Source organism: Bufo bufo, chromosome 2 (genome assembly GCF_905171765.1).
Source record: "Bufo bufo chromosome 2, aBufBuf1.1, whole genome shotgun sequence".
NCBI lineage: Eukaryota > Metazoa > Chordata > Amphibia > Anura > Bufonidae > Bufo > Bufo bufo.
The window spans coordinates 511,589,223-511,602,727 of record NC_053390.1 but is presented as its reverse complement, the minus strand read 5'-3'; the positions used below and the strand labels follow the sequence as shown (position 1 = coordinate 511,602,727).

Genomic DNA, 13,505 nt, shown 5'->3' with positions numbered 1-13,505 from the left:
TGATGGTCATAATGGTCGTCACCAAGGTCTCCTTGAAATGGAAGTCACTGGAAAATGGCTAGCTGAATTCTTAGGAACTTGGAAAATGTTGTTCAGAGCTCATCTCCGAATGACATGGTCTGGGCAGTCTGCGTGTTTTATTGTCCTAACATCTGCTAGAGCAATGGCGGCCGCCACCTTACTTACACTGCCAGGCCCTGCACCAAATTGACTGCTAATGGCTGCCCAATTTTCTGGGTAATTATAGGTCTATTCATGAACGGTTGCCATATTTTGCTGCAGATTTAAAAATGTTCATTAGGCCTCATGCACACAGCCGTTGTTTTGGTCCGCATCAGAGCCGCAGTTTTGGCGGCTCGGGGGTGGACCCATTCACTTCAATGGGGCCGCAAAAGATGCGGACAGCACAGAGTTGCTCCGTTCCGTGGTCTGCAAAAAAATATATAACCTGTCCTATTCTTGTCTGCGCTTTGCGGACAGGAATAGGAAGTTATATTAAAGGCTGTCCGTGCCGTTCCGCAAATTGCGGAACGCACACGGGACGCCATCCGTGTTTTGTGAATACGCGATTTGCGGACCGCAAAACACACCGGTTGTGTGCATGTAGCCTTAATGTGGCAAATGCCACATGGAAAAGCCGTGGCTTAGCGCCGTTGGTGGGGCTAATCTGAGTGCAGATCCACTGGCCACTCTGCAACTGAAATCTGTGCCACGTGAGCCTCGCCTAAGGGGTCAGTTGATTTTATAATACCGTGCAGTACATCTGATCACTGACAAACATGTCTCTGATCACATATATCGCTGAAATAGAAACTGGTAAATTGTGGTTGTCAGGGAATGGCTAGTACTGGAAATAGAAGGGGCGGTTATGCAGTAATGGGGCTTTTTTGGAGGGGGGCCTATACTCAATGTTGATCTAGTGAAGATGAGAGACAAAAGAAAGTGTATGCACTTCTACCATGTTTGGGCTCAGTCTGACAGAACTGGGATTTGGCAACCCAGCTGGTGCACCCTTTAACTCATAGCATAAAGGGGTAGTCTCACTTCAGCAAGTGGCATTTATCATGTAGAGAAAGTTAGTACAAGCCACTTACTAATGTATTATTATTATCTATATTGTTTCCTTTTACTGGCTGGATTCATTTTTCCATCACATTATACACTGCTCATTTCCATGGTTACAGCCACCACTGGAGTGCAGATACGAGGTGGCTAGGATCTGCTGTGCATGCGTGCCTGTGCGCGATTCCACAGTCCGAACCACCAGAGAGTTTGCTGCTTTTTCCTGTAGTGTACAAGCATGACTACTACTGATGGATTGCAGGGTGGTCGTAACCATGGAAACGAGCAGTGTATAATGTGATGGAGAAATGAATCCAGCCGGCAGAGGAAGCAATGTGGACAATCGCAATAGATTAGTGGCTTGTATTAAATTTGTCTACATAAATATTTACTGAAGTTTTAGAGGATGACTTTATTTTTTGCTTTAAAGACTTCACCTGATTATAAAACCCACCTAGGTTTTAGAGGATGAAAATAAGAAAAAAAAATTTTTCATCAGACCCCCTAATCTTCATGAGACCTTAGATCAGCACCCCCAATCTTTATCAGACCCTTAATCTTCATTTGACATCAGATCTCAGATCAGACCCCCAATTTTTGAGACCTCAGATCAGACCCCTAGGCTTTATTAGACCTCAGATTAGACCCCCCAGAATCTGTATCAGACACCCAGGCTTTATCAGATCTCAGATCAGACCCCAATCATTATTAGACCTCGTGTCAGACCGCCCCAATCAGATCCCCAATATGTATCAGACCTCAGATCAGACCCTCCAGTCTTTATAAGACAGACATGTATTTATGTGATGTCTTAAAATAATAAAAAAATATCTGACAAGCCACCAAATGGTGTCAAATAAAAAAGGATGTTGTACTTGCCTCTTTCTCTAGCGCCATAGTCTGCACCGCTGGTATGGTCCTCTGCTTGTTTACAAACTGCAGCAGTGAGGTATATGGCACGTGACCACACTGCAGCCTATTGCTGTCCTCAGCAGTCTACCAATAAGGGCAGTGATTGGCTCCAGTGGTCATGTGGTATACAGTCGTGGCCAAAAGTTTTGAGAATTACATAAATATTGGAAATTGGAAAAGTTGCTGCTTAAGTTTTTATAATAGCAATTTGCATATACTCCAGAATGTTATGAAGAGTGATCAGATGAAATGCATAGTCCTTCTTTGCCATGAAAATTAACTTAATCCCAATAAAACCTTTCCACTGCATTTCATTGCTGTCATTAAAGGACCTGCTGAGATCATTTCAGTAATCTTCTTGTTAACTCAGGTGAGAATGTTGACGAGCACATGGCTGGAGATCATTATGTCAGGCTGATTGGGTTAAAATGGCAGACTTGACATGTTAAAAGGAGGGTGATGCTTGAAATCATTGTTCTTCCATTGTTAACCATGGTGACCTGCAAAGAAACGCATGCAGCCATCATTGCGTTGCATAAAAATGGCTTCACAGGCAAGGATATTGTGGCTACTAAGATTGCACCTCAATCAACAATTTATAGGATCATCAAGGAAAGAGGTTCAATTCTTGTTAAGAAGGCTTCAGGGCGTTCAAGAAAGTCCAGCAAGCGCCAGGATCGTCTCCTAAAGAGGATTCGGCTGCGGGATCGGAGTGCCACCAGTGAGGCGAAGACTTTTGGAAGATGGCCTGGTGTCAAGAAGGGAAGCAAAGAAGCCACTTCTCTCCAAAAAAAAACATCAGGGACAGATTGATCTTCTGCAGAAAGTATGGTGAATGGACTGCTGAGGACTGGGGCAAAGTCATATTCTCCGATGAAGCCTCTTTCCGATTTGTTTGGGGCATCTGGAAAAAGGCTTGTCCGGAGAAGAAAAGGTGAGCGCTACCATCAGTCCTGTGTCATGCCAACAGTAAATCATCCTGAGACCATTCATGTGTGGGGTTGCTTCTCATCCAAGGGAGTAGGCTCACTCACAATTTTGCCCAAAAACACAGCCATGAATAAAGAATGGTACCAAAACGCCCTCCAACAGCAACTTCTTCCAACAATCCAACAACAGTTTGGTGAAGAACAATGCATTTTCCAGCACGATGGAGCACCGTGCCATAAGGCAAAAGTGATAACTAAGTGGCTCGGGGACCAAAACGTTGACATTTTGGGTCTATGGCCTGGAAACTCCCGAGATCTTAATCCCATTGAGAACTTGTGGTCAATCCTCAAGAGGCGGGTGGACAAACAAAAACCCACTAATTCTGACAAACTCCAAGAAGTGATTATGAAAGAATGGGTTGCTATCAGTCAGGAATTGGCCCAGAAGTTGATTGAGAGCATGCCCAGTCAAATTGCAGAGGTCCTGAAAAAGAAGGGCCAACACTGCAAATACTGACTCTTTGCATAAATGTCATGTAATTGTCGATTTAAAAGCCTTTGAAACGTATGAAGTGCGTGTAATTATATTTCACTACATCACAGAAACAACTGAAACAAAGATCTAAAAGCAGTTTAGCAGCAAACTTTGTGAAAACTAATATATTTTTGTCATTCTCAAAACTTTTGGCCACGACTGTACACTTGAACTTCACAGTGACATGCCAGTGTTTCTCCTTTTGGACATACATTCGTATTTGTGCTCCATGTGTGTCCGCTGTTCCACTCATATGGAGGAACATGGGCCCTTGTTCTAGTGATCAGCGGGGACCCCAGCGGTTAAACCCCTGCCAATCAGACACTTATCCCCTATTCTGTGGAAAGCGATAAGTTGTTGTAATGGGACAACCCATTTAAAGGCTATGTATACTAGGGGTGCACCGAAATGAAAATTCTGGTCCGAAACCGAAAATTCTGGATGCCCTTGACCGAAAACCGAAACCGAAACTGCCTTTTTTGCCCAAATACTTTTAAAATACTTTTTTTTTTTAATGATTTTTTTAATAATTCTTTTTCATGAATTTAATAAATCATATTCTATATGGAGAGGGGGATCTGTGGGTGGCTCTGTTATGGAGAGGGGGATCTGTGGGTGGCGCTGTTATGGAGAGGGGGATCTGTGGGTGGCGCTGTTATGGAGAGGGGGATCTGTGGGTGGCGCTGTTATGGAGAGGGGGATCTGTGGGTGGCGCTGTTATGGAGAGGGGGATCTGTGGGTGGCGCTGTTATGGAGAGGGGGATCTGTGGGTGGCGCTGTTATGGAGAGGGGGATCTGTGGGTGGCGCTGTTATGGAGAGGGGGATCTGTGGGTGGCGCTGTTATGGAGAGGGGGATCTGTGGGTGGCGCTGTTATGGAGAGGGGGATCTGTGGGTGGCGCTGTTATGGAGAGGGGGATCTGTGGGTGGCGCTGTTATGGAGAGGGGGATCTGTGGGTGGCGCTGTTATGGAGAGGGGGATCTGTGGGTGGCGCTGTTATGGAGAGGGGGATCTGTGGGTGGCGCTGTTATGGAGAGGGGGATCTGTGGGTGGCTCTGTTATGGAGAGGGGGATCTGTGGGTGGCGCTGTTATGGAGAGGGGGATCTGTGGGTGGCGCTGTTATGGAGAGGGGGATCTGTGGGTGGCGCTGTTATGGAGAGGGGGATCTGTGGGTGGCGCTGTTATGGAGAGGGGGATCTGTGGGTGGCGCTGTTATGGAGAGGGGGATCTGTGGGTGGCGCTGTTATGGAGAGGGGGATCTGTGGGTGGCGCTGTTATGGAGAGGGGGATCTGTGGGTGGCGCTGTTATGGAGAGGGGGATCTGTGGGTGGCGCTGTTATGGAGAGGGGGATCTGTGGGTGGCGCTGTTATGGAGAGGGGGATCTGTGGGTGGCGCTGTTATGGAGAGGGGGATCTGTGGGTGGCGCTGTTATGGAGAGGGGGATCTGTGGGTGGCGCTGTTATGGGGGGGATATGTGCACTGTTATGGGCATAACAGTGCACAGATCCCCCCTCCCCATAGCAGTGCCATAGACCGATCCCCCTACCCATAACAGCCCCAGCCCTGCTGCTCACAGCATCACTCACTGCATCTTTATTTTACCTTACAATCGTGACGCTCCAGTAACAACTCTGCAGGCAGAGCGGAGGGCGGCGTAACGTCACTTACTCACGTGACGCACCTGCTCCGCCCACTTTATGAATGAAGGAGGCGGAGCAGGCGCGTCACGTGAGTAAGTGACGTTACGCCGCCCTCCGCTCTGCCTGCAGAGTTGTTACTGGAGCGTCACGATTGTAAGGTAAAATAAAGATGCAGTGACTTAAAGTAAACCGCCCGCCCGCAGATGGTGAGCTACTTGGTGGGTGACAAATCCCACACCCCATATTTTCGGCCGATATGTAAAAATATCGGCCGAAATGGATTAGGTACATTTTCGGCCGATATTTTCGGCTGCCGGAATTTCGGTGCACCCCTAATGTATACCTTCGGAAGCAGTCTTTTATTATTGCATTTTACTCGGCTTCGGCTAAAAATTCTTTTTTCAAGTGGTCTTTATTAAAACTTTACAACCGTTTCTGTTTTCCAGCCTTCATTTTCATTGTATATACAGAATATCTGAAGTTCTGTTCTGGCAGCTCATAGACTCTCCTATTGATGTAGTGTTTATGAGCTGTCAGGAGTTCAGGATAAGGGCTGCACATCCAGCCATCAGAGCAGCTGCCTGACAGATTCTCTGTAAAACATAAAGTAAGACAGTCTGTAAGCCAGAAACTGTTGCAAATTTTTAGTAAAGACTCACTCAGAATTTTTTTTTTAGCCCAAATAAGATTATCTGCATTGGTGTCCTTTCATGAATGTGAATGTTATGTGTTTTTTTTTTTTTTTTTTTTTTTTTTTTTTTATGGTCATTATAATGCCGAATTCACATATACACTGCCATTCATTGGTTTCTCTGGCATAGTACAAAAAACCCCAGAGGGAAACTGATGCCAGAACTGATCCCCTAGTTTGCTGTGGTAGTTGTTCACCTCATCCAGTGCATCAGTTTTGACGCCAGCTTTGGGCGCTGTCAGGCTATGGATGCTACACTGGTGCACTAAACTGTACATATATATTAGTCATGTCCATCTCTGACTAAAGAAAAACTGGTTATAAATAACTGATGTGGTCCTGGCCTAAGAGTGTCTAAGGGTCCATTCACACGTCCGCAAGTGTTTTGTGGTCCGCACATGGCCGGCACTATAATGGAAATGCCTTTTCTTGTCCGTGCCTGCGGACAAAAATAGGACATGTTCTGTCCGTATCTTTTGTGGCCCAATTGAAAATGAATGGTTTCGCAAAATTGCGGAACGGATGCGGACCCATTTTGCGGACGTGTAAATGGACCCTAATACTGATGGATAAACATCATCTGTTTAGTGAATGGCACGATCTGCACCCACATCATGCACATCATATTTGTTTATTCGGTTACATTTGATTAGTGGGGTTCATTAAGCTCCAAGCTAGACTTTGTGGGAAAAGGTGCGGGTGCGTTGCGGGAACATGCACGATTTTTCCACGCAAGTGTAAAACATTGTAATGCATCATGGTTTGTAGAGTGAAACTAAATCGCACCTCCTCATTCCTATACTATTGACTACTGTATGTAATAAGCAGCATTTCTTATGATAAAACATGGCTATACAGCGGTTATATCAATCATTTGCTGTGCACTATTAGGAGGCAATTAGTATACAGTTTGATCAAAGAGCATAGGCCCACTTACCGCGACAAGGTTTCCTCCTGTTAAGTGGGAACCTACTCTAACCGTAGCGCAGTGCCGTGTGGCGATCACCGCGTCTCCACACTGCTCCAGCAGGCAATGGGATCCAGCAGCCAACCAGCCGCCCCGCTGTACAGCGGAGCCACCTAGGCCTCGGATCCCACAGCTCCACCAGCACAGCACAGAAACAACGACGGCCGCCATCCAGCGCCGCATGTGAACTGGTGCTAAAGGATCACCTGTTCACAGCTTCTCAGGAGCTCCAACTGAGATGTGGTAGGAATTAAAACCCTGTGCAGACTACTGCTAATTTAAGTACAGAGCACCTGTGTCACATGGGGAGGAGTGCTGACTTAAATCATGGTTTGTAGAGTGAAACTAAATCGCACCCATTGCCTGCTGGAGCAGTGTGGAGACGCGGTGATCGCCACACGGCACTGCGCTACGGTTAGAGTAGGTTCCCACTTAACAGGAGGAAACCTTGTCGCGGTAAGTGGGCCTATGCTCTTTGATCAAACTGTATACTAATTGCCTCCTAATAGTGCACAGCAAATGATTGATATAACCGCTGTATAGCCATGTTTTATCATAAGAAATGCTGCTTATTACATACAGTAGTCAATAGTATAGGAATGAGGAGGTGCGATTTAGTTTCACTCTACAAACCATGAAACATTGTAATGCGTTTTGCACGCGCGTGAGAAAAATCGCGCATGTTTGATACCCAAACCCGAACTTCTTCACAGAAGTTCGGGCTTGGGATCGGTGTTCTGTAGATTGTATTATTTTCCCTTATAACATGGTTATAAGGGAAAATAATAGCATTCTTAATACAGAATGCATAGTACAATAGCGCTGGAGGGGTAAAAGAAAATAATTTAACTCACCTTAATCCACTTGCTCGTGCAGCCCGGCATCTCTTCTGTCTTCATCTTAGCTGTGTGCAGGAAAAGGACCTGTGGTGACGTCTCTCCGGCGGTTATCACATGGTCCGTCACATGATCTTTTACCATGGTGATGGATCATGTGATGACCGGAGAGACGTCACCACAGGTCCTTTTCCTGCACACAGCTAAGATGAAGACAGAAGAGATGCCGGCTGCGCGAGCAAGTGGATTAAGGAGAGTTAAATTTATTTTAAAAAAGTGCTATTTTACTATGCATTTTGTGTTCAGAATGCTATTTTCCCTTTATAACCATGTTATAAGGGAAAATAATAATGATCGGGTCTCCATCCCGATCGTCTCCTAGCAACAGTGTGCGTGAAAATCGCACTGCATCCGCACTTGCTTGCGGATGCTTGCGATTTTCACGCAGCCCCATTCACTTCTATGGGGCCTGCGTTGCGTGGAAATCGCACAATATAGAGCATGCTGCGATTTTCACGCAACGCATAACTGATGAGTGAAAATCACAGCTCATGTGCACAGCCCCATAGAAATGAATGGGTCCAGATTCAGTGTGGGTGCAATGCGTTCACCTCCCGCATTGCACCCGCGCGGAATACTCGCCCGTGTGAACTCAGCCTAAGGCTACATGCACACGACCATTGTGTGTTTTGCGGTCTGCAAATTGCGGATCCGCAAAACAGGGATGGCGTCTGTGTGCATTCCGCAATTTGCGGAACGGCACGGACAGCCATTGATATAACTGCCTATTCTTGTCCGCAAAACGGACAAGAATAGGACTGGTTATATTTTTTTTGCGGACCAAGGAACGGAGCAATGGATGCGGACAGCACACGGAGTGCTGTTTGCATCTTTTGCGGCCCCATTGAAGGGAATGGGTCCGCATCCAAGCCGCAAAAAGTGCGGCTCGGATGCGGACCAAAACAACGGTCATGTGCATGAGGCCTTATTACTAGACAAAAGGGTGGCTGTAAGTCATGTTTGACTTTTTGGATCAACATAAGGTGCTCAGAGTGATCACCATTAACATCAAGACACTTTGGATATCGTAGAACGACATTTCAATATTTTTCCATGGTGCAGCCCATGTTGCTGTTTTTTTTTTATGGTATACCACATTTTTTACAGTTTCCCATAGGTAGAAGTCAAGGGGTGTAAAGTCAGGGGAATGAGGTGGGAATTCCACTGCGCTTCTTCATCCAACTTCCTGGCAGAATATCGAGATATCTCTCATCTTGGTGGTAGTGTGGTGGTAAGGAGAGGAAGGGGACAAAGTCCCAAAAAAGAAGAGTGTTAATCACAAAATTCCTTTTGGAGTAAACCAATAGAGGAGTTATTCGAGTAACTACCGGGCGCCAACAGGGGAAAGTTGGAAAAGGAGGTGACTGTAAAAGGTTACTAGGAGAATAGTGGAAGGCTGCCTAAGATGGTTAAATATGTAACAAGCATAAACATATCATCATGATGAAGGATAGGAAAAAAAATGGGGGGCCTAACCACCTCGTGGGCGCCAATCCACGAGAAATACTTAGGTCAAATTAATATTCTAGATCCATGGGTCCACAATGAACATAAAGTATAGAAATTGAGGTCCATGCAATAGAAATCCAAAAGTGGAGGTAATGCTAGAGATGAAAGAAATGACCTAAAATCTAATTAAGTTGGAGGTTCTCTATGATCAGAGTGGGATTGGATCTTAAGAGGCTTGCGCCACTATCTATATCTGGATCCTTGTGCCCAGTTATAGACCATCAGTTATTGCTAGACATTAGGGTAAAATCATTGATCTAAATAATCAAGCTAAAATAAACGTGCAGATGCATATTAAATAACTCACTTCACACGGGGAGATAGTCTATGGGATAAAGCTGTGTGTGGTAAGTCATCTTTACCCCTCACCCACGACAGCACCACGAGAGAGAATGGATCCGCCCCCAAAGACGGGAAACCTGCGGCACAAAAAGGCGGAGACTCCTCTCTGCCCTCAGTATGGTTTCCGGTCTTTGAGGGAAGCCTGTGGTTCGTCCTCATCTCCCTAGGCTGCCCTGTTACCTGTGGCCCCCAGTTTTTGTGCGGCACGCTGTGCACTGGGGGTGGGGGCGAGCAGAGGCGCGATGGCTCGGCCTTCCTGAGCGCTGGAGGGCACGATGCTTCGGTGCGATAGTAAGCATCCGTCGGCGCAGAGGACAGAAGAACCGGCCAGGGGGAGGAGTCTTGGCTCTGCTTACGTGATCCACCACTTCTGGGTTGAGAGTGAGGCCTGGAGCGCATGGATGCGTGGGCTCATCACGTGCGGCGGGTGTGATTAAAAAGCCACTGGAACCCGGAAATGGCTGCCAGCGTTTGTATTACACGGAGGCCTGACAGTGTCTGGAGACAAGAGCTGCAGCATGGAGGAAGAAAGAAAAGAGGCTATGGAGGACCCGGCGGCCAACCAGACCTCTGTACCAGGGAGGGGTGAGAGGCTTGTGTAGCCACATGTTTTATATGACTATCTTTTGATGTACAAATGTATATGTGTCTTTGCAGGAAAAAACTAAAAAAGCAGTTTCTAAGAGACGTCACAAAGAATGTGCCTTATGCAGATGTTTTCTGGCTTCTGAATATAGCAAGAGGTTATGCCAGCAATGCATAGATAAAACGGTGGCTGAGGAGACTCCATCCTTTTATAGTTGTCTACAGAATTTTGTAAGAGCTGAGATTAATGCTTCTTTATCCTCCAAGTAGCCTGATAGTTCCAGAGAAGCTAAGTCTAAGAAAAAGGAAAGAGTTTAAGGTGGTTTCTTCGGGCTGAGGGGGAGGAGGTCCAGTCTTTCTGTTTGGACTCAGACGCTTCGTCCCTCTCGTCAGATTCCGATAATAATGAAATTGAGAGCTTTCTTTCCCGTGGAGGATGTGGATAAACTCTTAAAAGCAATCAAAGCAACCATGGGAATAGAAGACATAAGAGGCTAGATCGGTGCAGGATATTATGTTTGGGGGGCTGCAGACAAAACAGTCTAGGTCATCCCCTTAGCATAAAAATATATCAGCCTTAATTAATGAAGAATGGCATAAACCAAACAAGAGTGTTTATTTCTAAAAATTTTAAGAGGAAATATCCTTTTTCTGAGGACGTAGCCGCTATCTGGAATAAAGCGCCAAAGATTGACGTAGCCATATCTAAGGAAGCTAGGAAGTCGGCTCTTCCATTCGAAGACATGGGGTCCTTAAAGGATCCCTTAGATAAAAAAGCTGAGGGGTTCCTGAAAGGAGCTTGGGAGGCCTCGACGTCTTCCTTCAGACCTTCCATCGCTTCAACCTGTACTACCAGATCCCTTATTATGTGGTTGTCAGATCTAGAGGAACAGATAAAGAGCAAGAGCCCTAGAGAGGACGTTTTAGCTAGTCTTCCTATTATTAAAAAGGCGGTAGATTTTTTAGCGGATGCATCTGTGGACGCTATTAGATTGTCCGCCCGCGCGGCAGGACTAGCTAACTCCGCTCGCAGGGCCTTATGGCTAAAAAATTGGAAGGGTGACCTACAGTCTAAGAAAAGACTGTGCAGTGCCTTGTGAAGGAGAATAGAAGGCCTATTCAACGTCAGCAGTTCCTGGGCCTAATCTTGGACTCCAGACACCAGAAGTGTTTTTTGACAGAAGAGAAGATAGCCGGTATATGATAGAAGAGCCAAAATTTAATAGATCATCCCCGGATCACCTTGAGAAAAGGTATGTCGATCCTGGGGAGTTTAACTTCCTGCATCCCAGCTGTCACTTGGGCACAATTCCATACAAGAGAGCTGCAGTGGGAGATTCTAGAGACTTGGCAGAAGGGGAGTCTTCCTCTAGATATGAAATTCACAATATCTTCTCAGACCTTACTCAACCTAAGGTGGTGGTTGAAGACAGACAATTTAAATCAAGGTCTTCCTTGGCTAAAGAACGAGATTGTTTGACAACAGACGCAAGTCCATGGGGCAGGGGAGCCCACTTTCAGAAGCTATCTTTTCAGGGGCGTTGGAAGGGAAGCTTGATAAAGGTTTCCTCCAACATGAAGGAGCTCATGGCGGTGAAAGAAGAAATTCAGGAAGCTCTTCCACTATTTGTAGGCAAGGATCTAAGAATTATGTCCGACAATATAACAGTTGTTTCCTACATAAACAAGCAGGGGGGGGACACCAGGTGTCAGGACCTAATGCTAGTACTAAGTTACATCCACCACATGTTAGAGGGCAAATGCAGGTCTATTTCAGCAGTTCACATCAGGGGGAAGGTAAATATCCAGGCAGACTTTTTGAATTGCCATGAGATTTCCCAGGGGGAGTGCTGTCTGGACCACAAGATGTTCACCCAGATCTCAAAAAGCTGGGGTCTCCCATATATAGACCTGTTTGCCACGGCTCAGAACAAAAAGGTGAAAAGGTTCTTTTCCCTGTCTCCATATGGATCCCCCTGTGGGCTGGATGCTTTCCTCCACAGGTGGGATTTTCCTCTGGCCTATGCCTTCCCTCCTTTCCCACTGATTCCCCGAGTATAGAGGAAAATCAGGGAAGATCAGGCAAGGGTAATACTAATTGCCCCATTTTGGCCAAAGAGGCCATGGTTTACATGGCTGAGGAAGTTATCGATTTCAGATCCTTGGGTGCTCCCGGCAACTCAGGGTCTTCTTTTTCAGGATCCGATTTTCCATCCGCAGGTTGACAACCTCCACCTGATGGCGTGGAACTTGAGAGGCAATTGTTGAGGAGTAAGGGATTTTCTGTCAACTTAACAAATACCCTTTTAAGTAGCAGGAAAAAGATAACTATGTCTATTTATGCCAGAACCTGGCAGAAGTTTTTGTCTTTCGCAGGTCTTCAATTTAAAAACCTTCCAGACTCTCCACCCTTAAATAAGGTACTAGAGTTCCTTCAGAAAGGGCTAGAAATGGATCTCTCTCCAAGCACTCTGAAAGTCCAGGTGTCTGCCTTGTCGGCCCTCAGTAACGAACGCTTAGTGTCATCCTTGGGTTATGCATTTCTTTAAAGCCGTTTCCAGATCTTCCCTTAATGTTTCCCAGAGAATGGCCCCTTGGGACCTAAATCTGGTTCTGCAGGCCCTGACAGCCCCTCCCTTTGAGCCTATCCATCAGATTAATATAAAATTCCTTTATCTAAAACTATGTTTATTAGTGGCATTTACTTCAGCACGTAGAGTCTCCGAAATTCAGGCGATTTCCATAAATCCCCTGTACACAACTATCCTTCAGGACAGTCATTTTAAAACCTGACCCGGCTTTCTTACCTAAAGTAGCTACTAAATTCCGTAGATCACAAGAAATTATTCTTCCTTCCTTTTATGATAATCCATCTTCAGAAAGGGAGGACGTTTTCCATTGCCTGGATGTCAGATGTCTCATTCAGTACCTGAATGAGACTAGGGAGTGGAGGAAATCTTCCTCGCTATTTGTTCTTTTTCAGGGAAAAAACAAAGGACATCAGGCCTCAAAGAAGACTCTAGCAAGATGGATCACGTCAGCTATTTCTCTGGCATACTCTTACTCGGGTAAGAAACCTCCTGAGGGTCTACGTGCGCACTCCACAAGGGCTGTATCAACGTCATAGGCTGAAAGAGCGGCAGTCTCTATCGAGGACATCTGTAAAGCTGCCGTTTGGTTTTCTCCTTCTAGCTTCTTTAACCACTACCGGTTACAATTGAACTCTCCTGATTTTATTCTTTGGAGCTTCGGTGCTGTCGTGGGTGAGGGGTAAAATTAAAATTACTTACTGGTAATTGGATTTTCCTGAACCCACGACAGCACCCTTATTTTTTCTCTCCCCCCTCTTTCTTTATCCTGGGTGCTGGAGTGTTTTCACGGGTGTTGCAAAAAAAAAGAGTAGAAATGTAAACTAACGAAGACGTCGGAGTTCCT

At 45.9% G+C, this 13,505-nt stretch overlaps 1 protein-coding gene across 1 annotated transcript in view; it reads left to right on the top strand.

The window, feature by feature from the left end:
- PURG (purine rich element binding protein G) overlaps positions 1–13,505 on the top strand; it is a 55,449-nt gene that overhangs the window by 963 nt on the left and 40,981 nt on the right. The window lies entirely within an intron of this gene.